This window comes from Procambarus clarkii, chromosome 8, assembly GCF_040958095.1.
Source record: "Procambarus clarkii isolate CNS0578487 chromosome 8, FALCON_Pclarkii_2.0, whole genome shotgun sequence".
NCBI lineage: Eukaryota > Metazoa > Arthropoda > Malacostraca > Decapoda > Cambaridae > Procambarus > Procambarus clarkii.
The window spans coordinates 3,496,690-3,517,117 of record NC_091157.1 but is presented as its reverse complement, the minus strand read 5'-3'; the positions used below and the strand labels follow the sequence as shown (position 1 = coordinate 3,517,117).

The 20,428-nt window shown below is 49.7% G+C and overlaps 1 long non-coding RNA gene across 1 annotated transcript in view; it reads right to left on the bottom strand.

Annotated features, from left to right (window-relative positions):
• Positions 1-2,500: 2,500 nt before the first annotated feature.
• LOC138349819 (uncharacterized) overlaps positions 2,501-20,428 on the bottom strand; it is a 106,064-nt gene continuing 88,136 nt past the window's right edge. The window contains exon 4 of the long non-coding RNA XR_011225398.1: positions 2,501-2,789. This is a non-coding gene — a long non-coding RNA (uncharacterized lncRNA). The remainder of the gene's footprint in view (positions 2,790-20,428) is intronic.

The following is a 20,428-nucleotide window of genomic DNA, read 5'->3' as shown; positions in this document are numbered from 1 at the left end:
CACTGCCGCGAACTCCCGCACCGTGCTGTGAGCTCGACGGAAGGACGGATCCCAACGCCCCTGGCCGGCCTGGTGAGCACTGGTCACAAAACCCCAGCCGAGAGACGACGCATCCATGTACACATCGAGGGAGGGCTCGGGTAGGCACCAAGGCACTGAACCCCGAAAAACCCGAAGAGGAAGCCGGTGACGCAGCAACCGACGCAAGGCCCCCGGGGGTCGAACTCTGCGATCGTGAGAGAGGTGGAAGGGGTAACCCCGAAGGAACCAGACCAGCCGTCGAAGCCAAACCCGACCCGGCAGGTAGACCACCATCGCGAAGTTCAGGCTCCCGCACAGCCCCTCGAGCAACCGCCGGGTGACCCGAGGACCCTCCAGAAACAGACGAAGGCGGGACCGCAGCCGCAGGAGAGACTCCGGAGGGAGAGACAAGGAGGCGGTTCGAGAGTCCCAAACGAGACCCAGCCAAGTCCGAACTTGAGAGGGAACCAATGGGACTTCCGCCAGTTCACAAAAAACCCGAACTCGGCGAGCTGGGAAAGAGCCAAATCCCTGGCTAGCAAGCAAGCTGACTGGCTGGGAGCCTAAACCAGCCAGTCGTCGAGGTAGGCCAACACCCGAACACCTAGGAGACGCAAACGAGCCACCACAACCCGTGTAAGGCGCGTGAACAAGCGAGGTGCCAGGTTCAACCCGAATGTGAGACAACGAAAGCGGTAACTCAGACGCCCCACAACAAAACCGAGCCAGTCCCTGAACCGTGGATGAATCGGGACATGCCAATAAGCGTCCCGGAGGTCCAGGGACACCATCCAAGCTCCCGGCTCCTGAGACAGCGTAGTCATCCGAAAGGAGGGGCAATGAACCCAGGGGTTCAGATGGGCCAAGTCCAGAATGAACCACAGGTCCGCACAGTCCCGTTTCGGAACCGGAAACAGACGGGAAACCCATTTGAGGGACGACGTCGTTTCGACGACGCCCAAGCGTACCCACTCCAAGACGACATGACAGAGCACAGGGGAAGAAACCTACCCCGCCAGCCCCGACTCCCCAAAGTGGGGAGGGGCCACCCAACGCCACCGCAGGCCGCGAGACACGACCCGAAAGGCCCACGAATCGTGGGACCAGGCGCGGGCGAGCAGTGCAGGCCGCCCCCCCATCGCCCCGTCAAGGGGGCAAACCGCAAAAGGGCCGGCGACCCTTACGAGACCCAGAACTCTGCACAGCGTGAACCGGACCAACCAGACGAGGGAGGGTCCGCAGGAGGAGCCAACCCCGAACCTGACACCAGAGGCCTACCACGACGAGAGGAACCCCGAGCCCTGGCCCGACCTTTCCGGGAAGACCCACCCCGGGACCCCCGGAAAACCAACAAGTCCGACATCGGACGACAAGCCACCGACGCAGCCTGAATAAACTGCGCCACGGCCGACTCCTCAAACAGAAGAGGACAAAAAGGTGAAGAACACCTAAGAGCCAGAGCCCAGCCAGATTCCACGGAGGAACCCGTGGCGCCCCTACCAGTGCAAACTGCCTCTTACCTGCCGGTAACAAGGGAGAACAGAACACCCAAGAGCCCAACAGGCGGCCGAAAAACCGAAAGGTAAAACAGACCAGCAGAGGCAGACCCCAAGGAGCCTGTGGAAGGTGGCCCCAAGCCCAAGGGCAGTACTTACAGGGCACCTAGGGAAGGCAGCCCTAGGCGCATGCAGCCCGTGTACTGAAGATAACTTCTGGCTCTCGCACCCACAAAACCAACACCACACGCAAAGCACAGTGCAGTAGCGACACCAGAGCCAGAGCACACGACCATCACCTATAGCATCAGCCTCAAGAACTGAGGTGTGGGTAGCCAGCGTGGGGGGTCTGGGGCTCCCCCTTCCCCCTCCCGGGGAGGGGGGGAGCTGCGCAGACAGCGGCGCGGCGGTGTGTGACGTCACAATAGTTTGCTTGTTTTCGGTTGGGGAGTTCTATCTACTAGTTCGGCTTTTGGTAGCAATTTTAACTAGAATAGGGGTTTGTTTTGAGGCGCTTACCTTTCTGGGTGCCTGTTCCGGTCGATGGCAGACATAGAATGCTTCCTACCACACGGGGGCTTCTATAGGCCATTGCCCCCCTTGCCTCTCTGAGGGGGCCTGGTTCTGGCTGTGGTCCCCGGTAGGCCTAAGAACTCCATACACATGACTGATGCCAAAGTCTGACATTAGCATTTTCTGAGGTTGGAAGAAAAGTGCTCAGATTGGGGACTTGTTTATTTTATAATGGTAAATAATAAATTAATATATAATAAATTAATAAAATAATAAATTAATTATTATTATATAATAAATAATAATAACAAATAGTATAATGATAAGCAATTATTTTTAATGAATCAAATAGCTAATTAGGATGAATGATAAATAATTATTGACTAGTGCACAACAATAAAGTATTAAGGAATAATTATAATGAATAATCCTTAATGATAAAGTAGAAATCAATTACAATTAATAACTACATCCATAGGTAGTAAATGAAAGTTGCATTAATTTAATTACACTAATTACAATTCATGGGAATATTTCTTAGCTATCTGCAGGCTTATCACTTTGGGGGTTCCGGCGGAGCACCCCCAATCCCGCGAGGGCCAGCGGCGCGGAACCCCCAACCCCGAAGGGCAAACGCGGCGGCTGGCCGCTGTAACTAGGAATGTGTGTCGACCTCATGGGTGCAGTAGTCTGTCCTCGGGCTCCATCCCTTTTCCTTGTTCATCAATGGTGTACCTTGTGCGCCTTCCGTAGTCGGTTCTGGAAGTATTAAGGCAGTAAGGGTGGGCAGAAACGGGCATGCAGTATGAACGTGACGGGCAAGGAACCTACCCCTTAAGGGTACTGCTGGAATTAGTTTCTAAGAGGAGGAGGACATTTCCGGAAGCAAACTGGGCAAGTGTCATTAATGGATAAAGCCAGGGTGATACCCTGCAGAAACTCTGAAAAGGAACACTGGCACAGGGAATAGGAGTGACTAGAGGGGAAAGGAACAGAAAAACATCTTCCAGGAAACTAGTCTGTAGCGAAGTAAGGTAACTACCAAACCGAGCAGAACTTTAGCGGGAAAAACCCAGACTAGTAAAAAAGGTTGGGGAAACCAGTTACCGTATCTGGGTCAAGGGCAGAAGTTAATCCAGGGGGAGGGATCTAGCAAGTAATAATTCATTTCAAAATAATCCAATAGAATAATATAAAACAGTAGAACAGCCCAACATAATCAATATTTATATGACCACTATGTATATAATATCAAATCAATATATAAATAAAACCATAAATCAAATATAAGAAACAGGTCTTAAGGCGTAACTGTAACATGCTTGCGTCCAGAGTGACACGAATTATAAGGACGGTAACCGAGTCCGTTATAGTGATCTCTATTGTAGGTTGGCCTCCGAAAGCATGTTAAGACCTGAATAGTTAGCCTAAGAAACTGCCCTAAGAGGCGTAAATGAGTTTAGTCTGAGTGTCAATGAGCATTCTGCGAGCAGCAGTACCCCAAGAACTTCAAGATCTGGGGATCTGAGGCAAAGAGAAATGGACACCAGGAAGGCTAGGGATCCGTAAATGTAAAATAATTAATGTAATTAATATAGTAAAATAACAGAAATAAGGACGAAAATAGTAAACCAACTCCCAGACTCACAATAAAATACTACGGACGAGATGGAAATAAAAATTGAATGACAGTACTATAAATTAGTATAGCAACTAATGAATATATACATACACATACATATATATATACATATATACACATATATACACATACATCTACATATATATATATACAGTATATACATATATACACATATATACACATACATCTACATATATATATATATATATATATATATATATATATATATATATATATATATATATATATGCGAACAAGCCTGAATGGTCCCCAGGACATATGCAACTGAAAACTCACACCCCAGAAGTGACTCGAACCCATACTCCCAGAAGCAACGCATCTGGTATGTACAAGACGCCTTAATCCACTTGACCATCACGACCGGACAAAATGAGGTGATAGCCGAGGCTATATGAACCACCCCACCGCCGGCACTCGGATAGTTATCTTGGGCATAGCATTTTACCAAATCACCTCATTCTTTGGGGCACACGTGAGGAACACAAATGCGAACAAGCCTGAATGGTCCCCAGGACATATGCAACTGAAAACTCACACCCCAGAAGTGACTCGAACCCATACTCCCAGAAGCAACGCATCTGGTATGTACAAGACGCCTTAATCCACTTGACCATCACGACCGGACAAAATGAGGTGATAGCCGAGGCTATATGAACCACCCCACCGCCGGCACTCGGATAGTTATCTTGGGCATAGCATTTTACCAAATCACCTCATTCTTTGGGGCACACGTGAGGAACACAAATGCGAACAAGCCTGAATGGTCCCCAGGACATATGCAACTGAAAACTCACACCCCAGAAGTGACTCGAACCCATACTCCCAGAAGCAACGCATCTGGTATGTACAAGACGCCTTAATCCACTTGACCATCACGACCGGACAAAATGAGGTGATAGCCGAGGCTATATGAACCACCCCACCGCCGGCACTCGGATAGTTATCTTGGGCATAGCATTTTACCAAATCACCTCATTCTTTGGGGCACACGTGAGGAACACAAATGCGAACAAGCCTGAATGGTCCCCAGGACATATGCAACTGAAAACTCACACCCCAGAAGTGACTCGAACCCATACTCCCAGAAGCAACGCATCTGGTATGTACAAGACGCCTTAATCCACTTGACCATCACGACCGGACAAAATGAGGTGATAGCCGAGGCTATATGAACCACCCCACCGCCGGCACTCGGATAGTTATCTTGGGCATAGCATTTTACCAAATCACCTCATTCTTTGGGGCACACGTGAGGAACACAAATGCGAACAAGCCTGAATGGTCCCCAGGACATATGCAACTGAAAACTCACACCCCAGAAGTGACTCGAACCCATACTCCCAGAAGCAACGCATCTGGTATGTACAAGACGCCTTAATCCACTTGACCATCACGACCGGACAAAATGAGGTGATAGCCGAGGCTATATGAACCACCCCACCGCCGGCACTCGGATAGTTATCTTGGGCATAGCATTTTACCAAATCACCTCATTCTTTGGGGCACACGTGAGGAACACAAATGCGAACAAGCCTGAATGGTCCCCAGGACATATGCAACTGAAAACTCACACCCCAGAAGTGACTCGAACCCATACTCCCAGAAGCAACGCATCTGGTATGTACAAGACGCCTTAATCCACTTGACCATCACGACCGGACAAAATGAGGTGATAGCCGAGGCTATATGAACCACCCCACCGCCGGCACTCGGATAGTTATCTTGGGCATAGCATTTTACCAAATCACCTCATTCTTTGGGGCACACGTGAGGAACACAAATGCGAACAAGCCTGAATGGTCCCCAGGACATATGCAACTGAAAACTCACACCCCAGAAGTGACTCGAACCCATACTCCCAGAAGCAACGCATCTGGTATGTACAAGACGCCTTAATCCACTTGACCATCACGACCGGACAAAATGAGGTGATAGCCGAGGCTATATGAACCACCCCACCGCCGGCACTCGGATAGTTATCTTGGGCATAGCATTTTACCAAATCACCTCATTCTTTGGGGCACACGTGAGGAACACAAATGCGAACAAGCCTGAATGGTCCCCAGGACATATGCAACTGAAAACTCACACCCCAGAAGTGACTCGAACCCATACTCCCAGAAGCAACGCATCTGGTATGTACAAGACGCCTTAATCCACTTGACCATCACGACCGGACAAAATGAGGTGATAGCCGAGGCTATATGAACCACCCCACCGCCGGCACTCGGATAGTTATCTTGGGCATAGCATTTTACCAAATCACCTCATTCTTTGGGGCACACGTGAGGAACACAAATGCGAACAAGCCTGAATGGTCCCCAGGACATATGCAACTGAAAACTCACACCCCAGAAGTGACTCGAACCCATACTCCCAGAAGCAACGCATCTGGTATGTACAAGACGCCTTAATCCACTTGACCATCACGACCGGACAAAATGAGGTGATAGCCGAGGCTATATGAACCACCCCACCGCCGGCACTCGGATAGTTATCTTGGGCATAGCATTTTACCAAATCACCTCATTCTTTGGGGCACACGTGAGGAACACAAATGCGAACAAGCCTGAATGGTCCCCAGGACATATGCATACAACATATGAGTTTTCAGTTGCATATGTCCTGGGGACCATTCAGGCTTGTTCGCATTTGTGTTCCTCACGTGTGCCCCAAAGAATGAGGTGATTTGGTAAAATGCTATGCCCAAGATAACTATCCGAGTGCCGGCGGTGGGGTGGTTCATATAGCCTCGGCTATCACCTCATTTTGTCCGGTCGTGATGGTCAAGTGGATTAAGGCGTCTTGTACATACCAGATGCGTTGCTTCTGGGAGTATGGGTTCGAGTCACTTCTGGGGTGTGAGTTTTCAGTTGCATATGTCCTGGGGACCATTCAGGCTTGTTCGCATTTGTGTTCCTCACGTGTGCCCCAAAGAATGAGGTGATTTGGTAAAATGCTATGCCCAAGATAACTATCCGAGTGCCGGCGGTGGGGTGGTTCATATAGCCTCGGCTATCACCTCATTTTGTCCGGTCGTGATGGTCAAGTGGATTAAGGCGTCTTGTACATACCAGATGCGTTGCTTCTGGGAGTATGGGTTCGAGTCACTTCTGGGGTGTGAGTTTTCAGTTGCATATGTCCTGGGGACCATTCAGGCTTGTTCGCATTTGTGTTCCTCACGTGTGCCCCAAAGAATGAGGTGATTTGGTAAAATGCTATGCCCAAGATAACTATCCGAGTGCCGGCGGTGGGGTGGTTCATATAGCCTCGGCTATCACCTCATTTTGTCCGGTCGTGATGGTCAAGTGGATTAAGGCGTCTTGTACATACCAGATGCGTTGCTTCTGGGAGTATGGGTTCGAGTCACTTCTGGGGTGTGAGTTTTCAGTTGCATATGTCCTGGGGACCATTCAGGCTTGTTCGCATTTGTGTTCCTCACGTGTGCCCCAAAGAATGAGGTGATTTGGTAAAATGCTATGCCCAAGATAACTATCCGAGTGCCGGCGGTGGGGTGGTTCATATAGCCTCGGCTATCACCTCATTTTGTCCGGTCGTGATGGTCAAGTGGATTAAGGCGTCTTGTACATACCAGATGCGTTGCTTCTGGGAGTATGGGTTCGAGTCACTTCTGGGGTGTGAGTTTTCAGTTGCATATGTCCTGGGGACCATTCAGGCTTGTTCGCATTTGTGTTCCTCACGTGTGCCCCAAAGAATGAGGTGATTTGGTAAAATGCTATGCCCAAGATAACTATCCGAGTGCCGGCGGTGGGGTGGTTCATATAGCCTCGGCTATCACCTCATTTTGTCCGGTCGTGATGGTCAAGTGGATTAAGGCGTCTTGTACATACCAGATGCGTTGCTTCTGGGAGTATGGGTTCGAGTCACTTCTGGGGTGTGAGTTTTCAGTTGCATATGTCCTGGGGACCATTCAGGCTTGTTCGCATTTGTGTTCCTCACGTGTGCCCCAAAGAATGAGGTGATTTGGTAAAATGCTATGCCCAAGATAACTATCAGAGTGCCGGCGGTGGGGTGGTTCATATAGCCTCGGCTATCACCTCATTTTGTCCGGTCGTGATGGTCAAGTGGATTAAGGCGTCTTGTACATACCAGATGCGTTGCTTCTGGGAGTATGGGTTCGAGTCACTTCTGGGGTGTGAGTTTTCAGTTGCATATGTCCTGGGGACCATTCAGGCTTGTTCGCATTTGTGTTCCTCACGTGTGCCCCAAAGAATGAGGTGATTTGGTAAAATGCTATGCCCAAGATAACTATCCGAGTGCCGGCGGTGGGGTGGTTCATATAGCCTCGGCTATCACCTCATTTTGTCCGGTCGTGATGGTCAAGTGGATTAAGGCGTCTTGTACATACCAGATGCGTTGCTTCTGGGAGTATGGGTTCGAGTCACTTCTGGGGTGTGAGTTTTCAGTTGCATATGTCCTGGGGACCATTCAGGCTTGTTCGCATTTGTGTTCCTCACGTGTGCCCCAAAGAATGAGGTGATTTGGTAAAATGCTATGCCCAAGATAACTATCCGAGTGCCGGCGGTGGGGTGGTTCATATAGCCTCGGCTATCACCTCATTTTGTCCGGTCGTGATGGTCAAGTGGATTAAGGCGTCTTGTACATACCAGATGCGTTGCTTCTGGGAGTATGGGTTCGAGTCACTTCTGGGGTGTGAGTTTTCAGTTGCATATGTCCTGGGGACCATTCAGGCTTGTTCGCATTTGTGTTCCTCACGTGTGCCCCAAAGAATGAGGTGATTTGGTAAAATGCTATGCCCAAGATAACTATCCGAGTGCCGGCGGTGGGGTGGTTCATATAGCCTCGGCTATCACCTCATTTTGTCCGGTCGTGATGGTCAAGTGGATTAAGGCGTCTTGTACATACCAGATGCGTTGCTTCTGGGAGTATGGGTTCGAGTCACTTCTGGGGTGTGAGTTTTCAGTTGCATATGTCCTGGGGACCATTCAGGCTTGTTCGCATTTGTGTTCCTCACGTGTGCCCCAAAGAATGAGGTGATTTGGTAAAATGCTATGCCCAAGATAACTATCCGAGTGCCGGCGGTGGGGTGGTTCATATAGCCTCGGCTATCACCTCATTTTGTCCGGTCGTGATGGTCAAGTGGATTAAGGCGTCTTGTACATACCAGATGCGTTGCTTCTGGGAGTATGGGTTCGAGTCACTTCTTGGGTGTGAGTTTTCAGTTGCATATGTCCTGGGGACCATTCAGGCTTGTTCGCATTTGTGTTCCTCACGTGTGCCCCAAAGAATGAGGTGATTTGGTAAAATGCTATGCCCAAGATAACTATCCGAGTGCCGGCGGTGGGGTGGTTCATATAGCCTCGGCTATCACCTCATTTTGTCCGGTCGTGATGGTCAAGTGGATTAAGGCGTCTTGTACATACCAGATGCGTTGCTTCTGGGAGTATGGGTTCGAGTCACTTCTGGGTGTGAGTTTTCAGTTGCATATGTCCTGGGGACCATTCAGGCTTGTTCGCATTTGTGTTCCTCACGTGTGCCCCAAAGAATGAGGTGATTTGGTAAAATGCTATGCCCAAGATAACTATCCGAGTGCCGGCGGTGGGGTGGTTCATATAGCCTCGGCTATCACCTCATTTTGTCCGGTCGTGATGGTCAAGTGGATTAAGGCGTCTTGTACATACCAGATGCGTTGCTTCTGGGAGTATGGGTTCGAGTCACTTCTGGGGTGTGAGTTTTCAGTTGCATATGTCCTGGGGACCATTCAGGCTTGTTCGCATTTGTGTTCCTCACGTGTGCCCCAAAGAATGAGGTGATTTGGTAAAATGCTATGCCCAAGATAACTATCCGAGTGCCGGCGGTGGGGTGGTTCATATAGCCTCGGCTATCACCTCATTTTGTCCGGTCGTGATGGTCAAGTGGATTAAGGCGTCTTGTACATACCAGATGCGTTGCTTCTGGGAGTATGGGTTCGAGTCACTTCTGGGGTGTGAGTTTTCAGTTGCATATGTCCTGGGGACCATTCAGGCTTGTTCGCATTTGTGTTCCTCACGTGTGCCCCAAAGAATGAGGTGATTTGGTAAAATGCTATGCCCAAGATAACTATCCGAGTGCCGGCGGTGGGGTGGTTCATATAGCCTCGGCTATCACCTCATTTTGTCCGGTCGTGATGGTCAAGTGGATTAAGGCGTCTTGTACATACCAGATGCGTTGCTTCTGGGAGTATGGGTTCGAGTCACTTCTGGGGTGTGAGTTTTCAGTTGCATATGTCCTGGGGACCATTCAGGCTTGTTCGCATTTGTGTTCCTCACGTGTGCCCCAAAGAATGAGGTGATTTGGTAAAATGCTATGCCCAAGATAACTATCCGAGTGCCGGCGGTGGGGTGGTTCATATAGCCTCGGCTATCACCTCATTTTGTCCGGTCGTGATGGTCAAGTGGATTAAGGCGTCTTGTACATACCAGATGCGTTGCTTCTGGGAGTATGGGTTCGAGTCACTTCTGGGGTGTGAGTTTTCAGTTGCATATGTCCTGGGGACCATTCAGGCTTGTTCGCATTTGTGTTCCTCACGTGTGCCCCAAAGAATGAGGTGATTTGGTAAAATGCTATGCCCAAGATAACTATCCGAGTGCCGGCGGTGGGGTGGTTCATATAGCCTCGGCTATCACCTCATTTTGTCCGGTCGTGATGGTCAAGTGGATTAAGGCGTCTTGTACATACCAGATGCGTTGCTTCTGGGAGTATGGGTTCGAGTCACTTCTGGGGTGTGAGTTTTCAGTTGCATATGTCCTGGGGACCATTCAGGCTTGTTCGCATTTGTGTTCCTCACGTGTGCCCCAAAGAATGAGGTGATTTGGTAAAATGCTATGCCCAAGATAACTATCCGAGTGCCGGCGGTGGGGTGGTTCATATAGCCTCGGCTATCACCTCATTTTGTCCGGTCGTGATGGTCAAGTGGATTAAGGCGTCTTGTACATACCAGATGCGTTGCTTCTGGGAGTATGGGTTCGAGTCACTTCTGGGGTGTGAGTTTTCAGTTGCATATGTCCTGGGGACCATTCAGGCTTGTTCGCATTTGTGTTCCTCACGTGTGCCCCAAAGAATGAGGTGATTTGGTAAAATGCTATGCCCAAGATAACTATCCGAGTGCCGGCGGTGGGGTGGTTCATATAGCCTCGGCTATCACCTCATTTTGTCCGGTCGTGATGGTCAAGTGGATTAAGGCGTCTTGTACATACCAGATGCGTTGCTTCTGGGAGTATGGGTTCGAGTCACTTCTGGGGTGTGAGTTTTCAGTTGCATATGTCCTGGGGACCATTCAGGCTTGTTCGCATTTGTGTTCCTCACGTGTGCCCCAAAGAATGAGGTGATTTGGTAAAATGCTATGCCCAAGATAACTATCCGAGTGCCGGCGGTGGGGTGGTTCATATAGCCTCGGCTATCACCTCATTTTGTCCGGTCGTGATGGTCAAGTGGATTAAGGCGTCTTGTACATACCAGATGCGTTGCTTCTGGGAGTATGGGTTCGAGTCACTTCTGGGGTGTGAGTTTTCAGTTGCATATGTCCTGGGGACCATTCAGGCTTGTTCGCATTTGTGTTCCTCACGTGTGCCCCAAAGAATGAGGTGATTTGGTAAAATGCTATGCCCAAGATAACTATCCGAGTGCCGGCGGTGGGGTGGTTCATATAGCCTCGGCTATCACCTCATTTTGTCCGGTCGTGATGGTCAAGTGGATTAAGGCGTCTTGTACATACCAGATGCGTTGCTTCTGGGAGTATGGGTTCGAGTCACTTCTGGGGTGTGAGTTTTCAGTTGCATATGTCCTGGGGACCATTCAGGCTTGTTCGTATTTGTGTTCCTCACGTGTGCCCCAAAGAATGAGGTGATTTGGTAAAATGCTATGCCCAAGATAACTATCCGAGTGCCGGCGGTGGGGTGGTTCATATAGCCTCGGCTATCACCTCATTTTGTCCGGTCGTGATGGTCAAGTGGATTAAGGCGTCTTGTACATACCAGATGCGTTGCTTCTGGGAGTATGGGTTCGAGTCACTTCTGGGGTGTGAGTTTTCAGTTGCATATGTCCTGGGGACCATTCAGGCTTGTTCGCATTTGTGTTCCTCACGTGTGCCCCAAAGAATGAGGTGATTTGGTAAAATGCTATGCCCAAGATAACTATCCGAGTGCCGGCGGTGGGGTGGTTCATATAGCCTCGGCTATCACCTCATTTTGTCCGGTCGTGATGGTCAAGTGGATTAAGGCGTCTTGTACATACCAGATGCGTTGCTTCTGGGAGTATGGGTTCGAGTCACTTCTGGGGTGTGAGTTTTCAGTTGCATATGTCCTGGGGACCATTCAGGCTTGTTCGCATTTGTGTTCCTCACGTGTGCCCCAAAGAATGAGGTGATTTGGTAAAATGCTATGCCCAAGATAACTATCCGAGTGCCGGCGGTGGGGTGGTTCATATAGCCTCGGCTATCACCTCATTTTGTCCGGTCGTGATGGTCAAGTGGATTAAGGCGTCTTGTACATACCAGATGCGTTGCTTCTGGGAGTATGGGTTCGAGTCACTTCTGGGGTGTGAGTTTTCAGTTGCATATGTCCTGGGGACCATTCAGGCTTGTTCGCATTTGTGTTCCTCACGTGTGCCCCAAAGAATGAGGTGATTTGGTAAAATGCTATGCCCAAGATAACTATCCGAGTGCCGGCGGTGGGGTGGTTCATATAGCCTCGGCTATCACCTCATTTTGTCCGGTCGTGATGGTCAAGTGGATTAAGGCGTCTTGTACATACCAGATGCGTTGCTTCTGGGAGTATGGGTTCGAGTCACTTCTGGGGTGTGAGTTTTCAGTTGCATATGTCCTGGGGACCATTCAGGCTTGTTCGCATTTGTGTTCCTCACGTGTGCCCCAAAGAATGAGGTGATTTGGTAAAATGCTATGCCCAAGATAACTATCCGAGTGCCGGCGGTGGGGTGGTTCATATAGCCTCGGCTATCACCTCATTTTGTCCGGTCGTGATGGTCAAGTGGATTAAGGCGTCTTGTACATACCAGATGCGTTGCTTCTGGGAGTATGGGTTCGAGTCACTTCTGGGGTGTGAGTTTTCAGTTGCATATGTCCTGGGGACCATTCAGGCTTGTTCGCATTTGTGTTCCTCACGTGTGCCCCAAAGAATGAGGTGATTTGGTAAAATGCTATGCCCAAGATAACTATCCGAGTGCCGGCGGTGGGGTGGTTCATATAGCCTCGGCTATCACCTCATTTTGTCCGGTCGTGATGGTCAAGTGGATTAAGGCGTCTTGTACATACCAGATGCGTTGCTTCTGGGAGTATGGGTTCGAGTCACTTCTGGGGTGTGAGTTTTCAGTTGCATATGTCCTGGGGACCATTCAGGCTTGTTCGCATTTGTGTTCCTCACGTGTGCCCCAAAGAATGAGGTGATTTGGTAAAATGCTATGCCCAAGATAACTATCCGAGTGCCGGCGGTGGGGTGGTTCATATAGCCTCGGCTATCACCTCATTTTGTCCGGTCGTGATGGTCAAGTGGATTAAGGCGTCTTGTACATACCAGATGCGTTGCTTCTGGGAGTATGGGTTTCGAGTCACTTCTGGGGTGTGAGTTTTCAGTTGCATATGTCCTGGGGACCATTCAGGCTTGTTCGCATTTGTGTTCCTCACGTGTGCCCCAAAGAATGAGGTGATTTGGTAAAATGCTATGCCCAAGATAACTATCCGAGTGCCGCGATGGGGTGGTTCATATAGCCTCGCTATCACCTCATTTTGTCCGGTCGTGATGGTCAAGTGGATTAAGGCGTCTTGTACATACCAGATGCGTTGCTTCTGGGAGTATGGGTTCGAGTCACTTCTGGGGTGTGAGTTTTCAGTTGCATATGTCCTGGGGACCATTCAGGCTTGTTCGCATTTGTGTTCCTCACGTGTGCCCCAAAGATGAGGTGATTTGGTAAAATGCTATGCCCAAGATAACTATCCGAGTGCCGGCGGTGGGGTGGTTCATATAGCCTCGGCTATCACCTCATTTTGTCCGGTCGTGATGGTCAAGTGGATTAAGGCGTCTTGTACATACCAGATGCGTTGCTTCTGGGAGTATGGGTTCGAGTCACTTCTGGGGTGTGAGTTTTCAGTTGCATATGTCCTGGGGACCATTCAGGCTTGTTCGCATTTGTGTTCCTCACGTGTGCCCCAAAGAATGAGGTGATTTGGTAAAATGCTATGCCCAAGATAACTATCCGAGTGCCGGCGGTGGGGTGGTTCATATAGCCTCGGCTATCACCTCATTTTGTCCGGTCGTGATGGTCAAGTGGATTAAGGCGTCTTGTACATACCAGATGCGTTGCTTCTGGGAGTATGGGTTCGAGTCACTTCTGGGGTGTGAGTTTTCAGTTGCATATGTCCTGGGGACCATTCAGGCTTGTTCGCATTTGTGTTCCTCACGTGTGCCCCAAAGAATGAGGTGATTTGGTAAAATGCTATGCCCAAGATAACTATCCGAGTGCCGGCGGTGGGGTGGTTCATATAGCCTCGGCTATCACCTCATTTTGTCCGGTCGTGATGGTCAAGTGGATTAAGGCGTCTTGTACATACCAGATGCGTTGCTTCTGGGAGTATGGGTTCGAGTCACTTCTGGGGTGTGAGTTTTCAGTTGCATATGTCCTGGGGACCATTCAGGCTTGTTCGCATTTGTGTTCCTCACGTGTGCCCCAAAGAATGAGGTGATTTGGTAAAATGCTATGCCCAAGATAACTATCCGAGTGCCGGCGGTGGGGTGGTTCATATAGCCTCGGCTATCACCTCATTTTGTCCGGTCGTGATGGTCAAGTGGATTAAGGCGTCTTGTACATACCAGATGCGTTGCTTCTGGGAGTATGGGTTCGAGTCACTTCTGGGGTGTGAGTTTTCAGTTGCATATGTCCTGGGGACCATTCAGGCTTGTTCGCATTTGTGTTCCTCACGTGTGCCCCAAAGAATGAGGTGATTTGGTAAAATGCTATGCCCAAGATAACTATCCGAGTGCCGGCGGTGGGGTGGTTCATATAGCCTCGGCTATCACCTCATTTTGTCCGGTCGTGATGGTCAAGTGGATTAAGGCGTCTTGTACATACCAGATGCGTTGCTTCTGGGAGTATGGGTTCGAGTCACTTCTGGGTGTGAGTTTTCAGTTGCATATGTCCTGGGGACCATTCAGGCTTGTTCGCATTTGTGTTCCTCACGTGTGCCCCAAAGAATGAGGTGATTTGGTAAAATGCTATGCCCAAGATAACTATCCGAGTGCCGGCGGTGGGGTGGTTCATATAGCCTCGGCTATCACCTCATTTTGTCCGGTCGTGATGGTCAAGTGGATTAAGGCGTCTTGTACATACCAGATGCGTTGCTTCTGGGAGTATGGGTTCGAGTCACTTCTGGGGTGTGAGTTTTCAGTTGCATATGTCCTGGGGACCATTCAGGCTTGTTCGCATTTGTGTTCCTCACGTGTGCCCCAAAGAATGAGGTGATTTGGTAAAATGCTATGCCCAAGATAACTATCCGAGTGCCGGCGGTGGGGTGGTTCATATAGCCTCGGCTATCACCTCATTTTGTCCGGTCGTGATGGTCAAGTGGATTAAGGCGTCTTGTACATACCAGATGCGTTGCTTCTGGGAGTATGGGTTCGAGTCACTTCTGGGGTGTGAGTTTTCAGTTGCATATGTCCTGGGGACCATTCAGGCTTGTTCGCATTTGTGTTCCTCACGTGTGCCCCAAAGAATGAGGTGATTTGGTAAAATGCTATGCCCAAGATAACTATCCGAGTGCCGGCGGTGGGGTGGTTCATATAGCCTCGGCTATCACCTCATTTTGTCCGGTCGTGATGGTCAAGTGGATTAAGGCGTCTTGTACATACCAGATGCGTTGCTTCTGGGAGTATGGGTTCGAGTCACTTCTGGGGTGTGAGTTTTCAGTTGCATATGTCCTGGGGACCATTCAGGCTTGTTCGCATTTGTGTTCCTCACGTGTGCCCCAAAGAATGAGGTGATTTGGTAAAATGCTATGCCCAAGATAACTATCCGAGTGCCGGCGGTGGGGTGGTTCATATAGCCTCGGCTATCACCTCATTTTGTCCGGTCGTGATGGTCAAGTGGATTAAGGCGTCTTGTACATACCAGATGCGTTGCTTCTGGGAGTATGGGTTCGAGTCACTTCTGGGGTGTGAGTTTTCAGTTGCATATGTCCTGGGGACCATTCAGGCTTGTTCGCATTTGTGTTCCTCACGTGTGCCCCAAAGAATGAGGTGATTTGGTAAAATGCTATGCCCAAGATAACTATCCGAGTGCCGGCGGTGGGGTGGTTCATATAGCCTCGGCTATCACCTCATTTTGTCCGGTCGTGATGGTCAAGTGGATTAAGGCGTCTTGTACATACCAGATGCGTTGCTTCTGGGAGTATGGGTTCGAGTCACTTCTGGGGTGTGAGTTTTCAGTTGCATATGTCCTGGGGACCATTCAGGCTTGTTCGCATTTGTGTTCCTCACGTGTGCCCCAAAGAATGAGGTGATTTGGTAAAATGCTATGCCCAAGATAACTATCCGAGTGCCGGCGGTGGGGTGGTTCATATAGCCTCGGCTATCACCTCATTTTGTCCGGTCGTGATGGTCAAGTGGATTAAGGCGTCTTGTACATACCAGATGCGTTGCTTCTGGGAGTATGGGTTCGAGTCACTTCTGGGGTGTGAGTTTTCAGTTGCATATGTCCTGGGGACCATTCAGGCTTGTTCGCATTTGTGTTCCTCACGTGTGCCCCAAAGAATGAGGTGATTTGGTAAAATGCTATGCCCAAGATAACTATCCGAGTGCCGGCGGTGGGGTGGTTCATATAGCCTCGGCTATCACCTCATTTTGTCCGGTCGTGATGGTCAAGTGGATTAAGGCGTCTTGTACATACCAGATGCGTTGCTTCTGGGAGTATGGGTTCGAGTCACTTCTGGGGTGTGAGTTTTCAGTTGCATATGTCCTGGGGACCATTCAGGCTTGTTCGCATTTGTGTTCCTCACGTGTGCCCCAAAGAATGAGGTGATTTGGTAAAATGCTATGCCCAAGATAACTATCCGAGTGCCGGCGGTGGGGTGGTTCATATAGCCTCGGCTATCACCTCATTTTGTCCGGTCGTGATGGTCAAGTGGATTAAGGCGTCTTGTACATACCAGATGCGTTGCTTCTGGGAGTATGGGTTCGAGTCACTTCTGGGGTGTGAGTTTTCAGTTGCATATGTCCTGGGGACCATTCAGGCTTGTTCGCATTTGTGTTCCTCACGTGTGCCCCAAAGAATGAGGTGATTTGGTAAAATGCTATGCCCAAGATAACTATCCGAGTGCCGGCGGTGGGGTGGTTCATATAGCCTCGGCTATCACCTCATTTTGTCCGGTCGTGATGGTCAAGTGGATTAAGGCGTCTTGTACATACCAGATGCGTTGCTTCTGGGAGTATGGGTTCGAGTCACTTCTGGGGTGTGAGTTTTCAGTTGCATATGTCCTGGGGACCATTCAGGCTTGTTCGCATTTGTGTTCCTCACGTGTGCCCCAAAGAATGAGGTGATTTGGTAAAATGATATGCCCAAGATAACTATCCGAGTGCCGGCGGTGGGGTGGTTCATATAGCCTCGGCTATCACCTCATTTTGTCCGGTCGTGATGGTCAAGTGGATTAAGGCGTCTTGTACATACCAGATGCGTTGCTTCTGGGAGTATGGGTTCGAGTCACTTCTGGGGTGTGAGTTTTCAGTTGCATATGTCCTGGGGACCATTCAGGCTTGTTCGCATTTGTGTTCCTCACGTGTGCCCCAAAGAATGAGGTGATTTGGTAAAATGCTATGCCCAAGATAACTATCCGAGTGCCGGCGGTGGGGTGGTTCATATAGCCTCGGCTATCACCTCATTTTGTCCGGTCGTGATGGTCAAGTGGATTAAGACGTCTTGTACATACCAGATGCGTTGCTTCTGGGAGTATGGGTTCGAGTCACTTCTGGGGTGTGAGTTTTCAGTTGCATATGTCCTGGGGACCATTCAGGCTTGTTCGCATTTGTGTTCCTCAAGTGTGCCCCAAAGAATGAGGTGATTTGGTAAAATGCTATGCCCAAGATAACTATCCGAGTGCCGGCGGTGGGGTGGTTCATATAGCCTCGGCTATCACCTCATTTTGTCCGGTCGTGATGGTCAAGTGGATTAAGGCGTCTTGTACATACCAGATGCGTTGCTTCTGGGAGTATGGGTTCGAGTCACTTCTGGGGTGTGAGTTTTCAGTTGCATATGTCCTGGGGACCATTCAGGCTTGTTCGCATTTGTGTTCCTCACGTGTGCCCCAAAGAATGAGGTGATTTGGTAAAATGCTATGCCCAAGATAACTATCCGAGTGCCGGCGATGGGGTGGTTCATATAGCCTCGGCTATCACCTCATTTTGTCCGGTCGTGATGGTCAAGTGGATTAAGGCGTCTTGTACATACCAGATGCGTTGCTTCTGGGAGTATGGGTTCGAGTCACTTCTGGGGTGTGAGTTTTCAGTTGCATATGTCCTGGGGACCATTCAGGCTTGTTCGCATTTGTGTTCCTCACGTGTGCCCCAAAGAATGAGGTGATTTGGTAAAATGCTATGCCCAAGATAACTATCCGAGTGCCGGCGGTGGGGTGGTTCATATAGCCTCGGCTATCACCTCATTTTGTCCGGTCGTGATGGTCAAGTGGATTAAGGCGTCTTGTACATACCAGATGCGTTGCTTCTGGGAGTATGGGTTCGAGTCACTTCTGGGGTGTGAGTTTTCAGTTGCATATGTCCTGGGGACCATTCAGGCTTGTTCGCATTTGTGTTCCTCACGTGTGCCCCAAAGAATGAGGTGATTTGGTAAAATGCTATGCCCAAGATAACTATCCGAGTGCCGGCGGTGGGGTGGTTCATATAGCCTCGGCTATCACCTCATTTTGTCCGGTCGTGATGGTCAAGTGGATTAAGGCGTCTTGTACATACCAGATGCGTTGCTTCTGGGAGTATGGGTTCGAGTCACTTCTGGGGTGTGAGTTTTCAGTTGCATATGTCCTGGGGACCATTCAGGCTTGTTCGCATTTGTGTTCCTCACGTGTGCCCCAAAGAATGAGGTGATTTGGTAAAATGCTATGCCCAAGATAACTATCCGAGTGCCGGCGGTGGGGTGGTTCATATAGCCTCGGCTATCACCTCATTTTGTCCGGTCGTGATGGTCAAGTGGATTAAGGCGTCTTGTACATACCAGATGCGTTGCTTCTGGGAGTATGGGTTCGAGTCACTTCTGGGGTGTGAGTTTTCAGTTGCATATGTCCTGGGGACCATTCAGGCTTGTTCGCATTTGTGTTCCTCACGTGTGCCCCAAAGAATGAGGTGATTTGGTAAAATGCTATGCCCAAGATAACTATCCGAGTGCCGGCGGTGGGGTGGTTCATATAGCCTCGGCTATCACCTCATTTTGTCCGGTCGTGATGGTCAAGTGGATTAAGGCGTCTTGTACATACCAGATGCGTTGCTTCTGGGAGTATGGGTTCGAGTCACTTCTGGGGTGTGAGTTTTCAGTTGCATATGTCCTGGGGACCATTCAGGCTTGTTCGCATTTGTGTTCCTCACGTGTGCCCCAAAGAATGAGGTGATTTGGTAAAATGCTATGCCCAAGATAACTATCCGAGTGCCGGCGGTGGGGTGGTTCATATAGCCTCGGCTATCACCTCATTTTGTCCGGTCGTGATGGTCAAGTGGATTAAGGCGTCTTGTACATACCAGATGCGTTGCTTCTGGGAGTATGGGTTCGAGTCACTTCTGGGGTGTGAGTTTTCAGTTGCATATGTCCTGGGGACCATTCAGGCTTGTTCGCATTTGTGTTCCTCACGTGTGCCCCAAAGAATGAGGTGATTTGGTAAAATGCTATGCCCAAGATAACTATCCGAGTGCCGGCGGTGGGGTGGTTCATATAGCCTCGGCTATCACCTCATTTTGTCCGGTCGTGATGGTCAAGTGGATTAAGGCGTCTTGTACATACCAGATGCGTTGCTTCTGGGAGTATGGGTTCGAGTCACTTCTGGGGTGTGAGTTTTCAGTTGCATATGTCCTGGGGACCATTCAGGCTTGTTCGCATTTGTGTTCCTCACGTGTGCCCCAAAGAATGAGGTGATTTGGTAAAATGCTATGCCCAAGATAACTATCCGAGTGCCGGCGGTGGGGTGGTTCATATAGCCTCGGCTATCACCTCATTTTGTCCGGTCGTGATGGTCAAGTGGATTAAGGCGTCTTGTACATACCAGATGCGTTGCTTCTGGGAGTATGGGTTCGAGTCACTTCTGGGGTGTGAGTTTTCAGTTGCATATGTCCTGGGGACCATTCAGGCTTGTTCGCATTTGTGTTCCTCACGTGTGCCCCAAAGAATGAGGTGATTTGGTAAAATGCTATGCCCAAGATAACTATCCGAGTGCCGGCGGTGGGGTGGTTCATATAGCCTCGGCTATCACCTCATTTTGTCCGGTCGTGATGGTCAAGTGGATTAAGGCGTCTTGTACATACCAGATGCGTTGCTTCTGGGAGTATGGGTTCGAGTCACTTCTGGGGTGTGAGTTTTCAGTTGCATATGTCCTGGGGACCATTCAGGCTTGTTCGCATTTGTGTTCCTCACGTGTGCCCCAAAGAATGAGGTGATTTGGTAAAATGCTATGCCCAAGATAACTATCCGAGTGCCGGCGGTGGGGTGGTTCATATAGCCT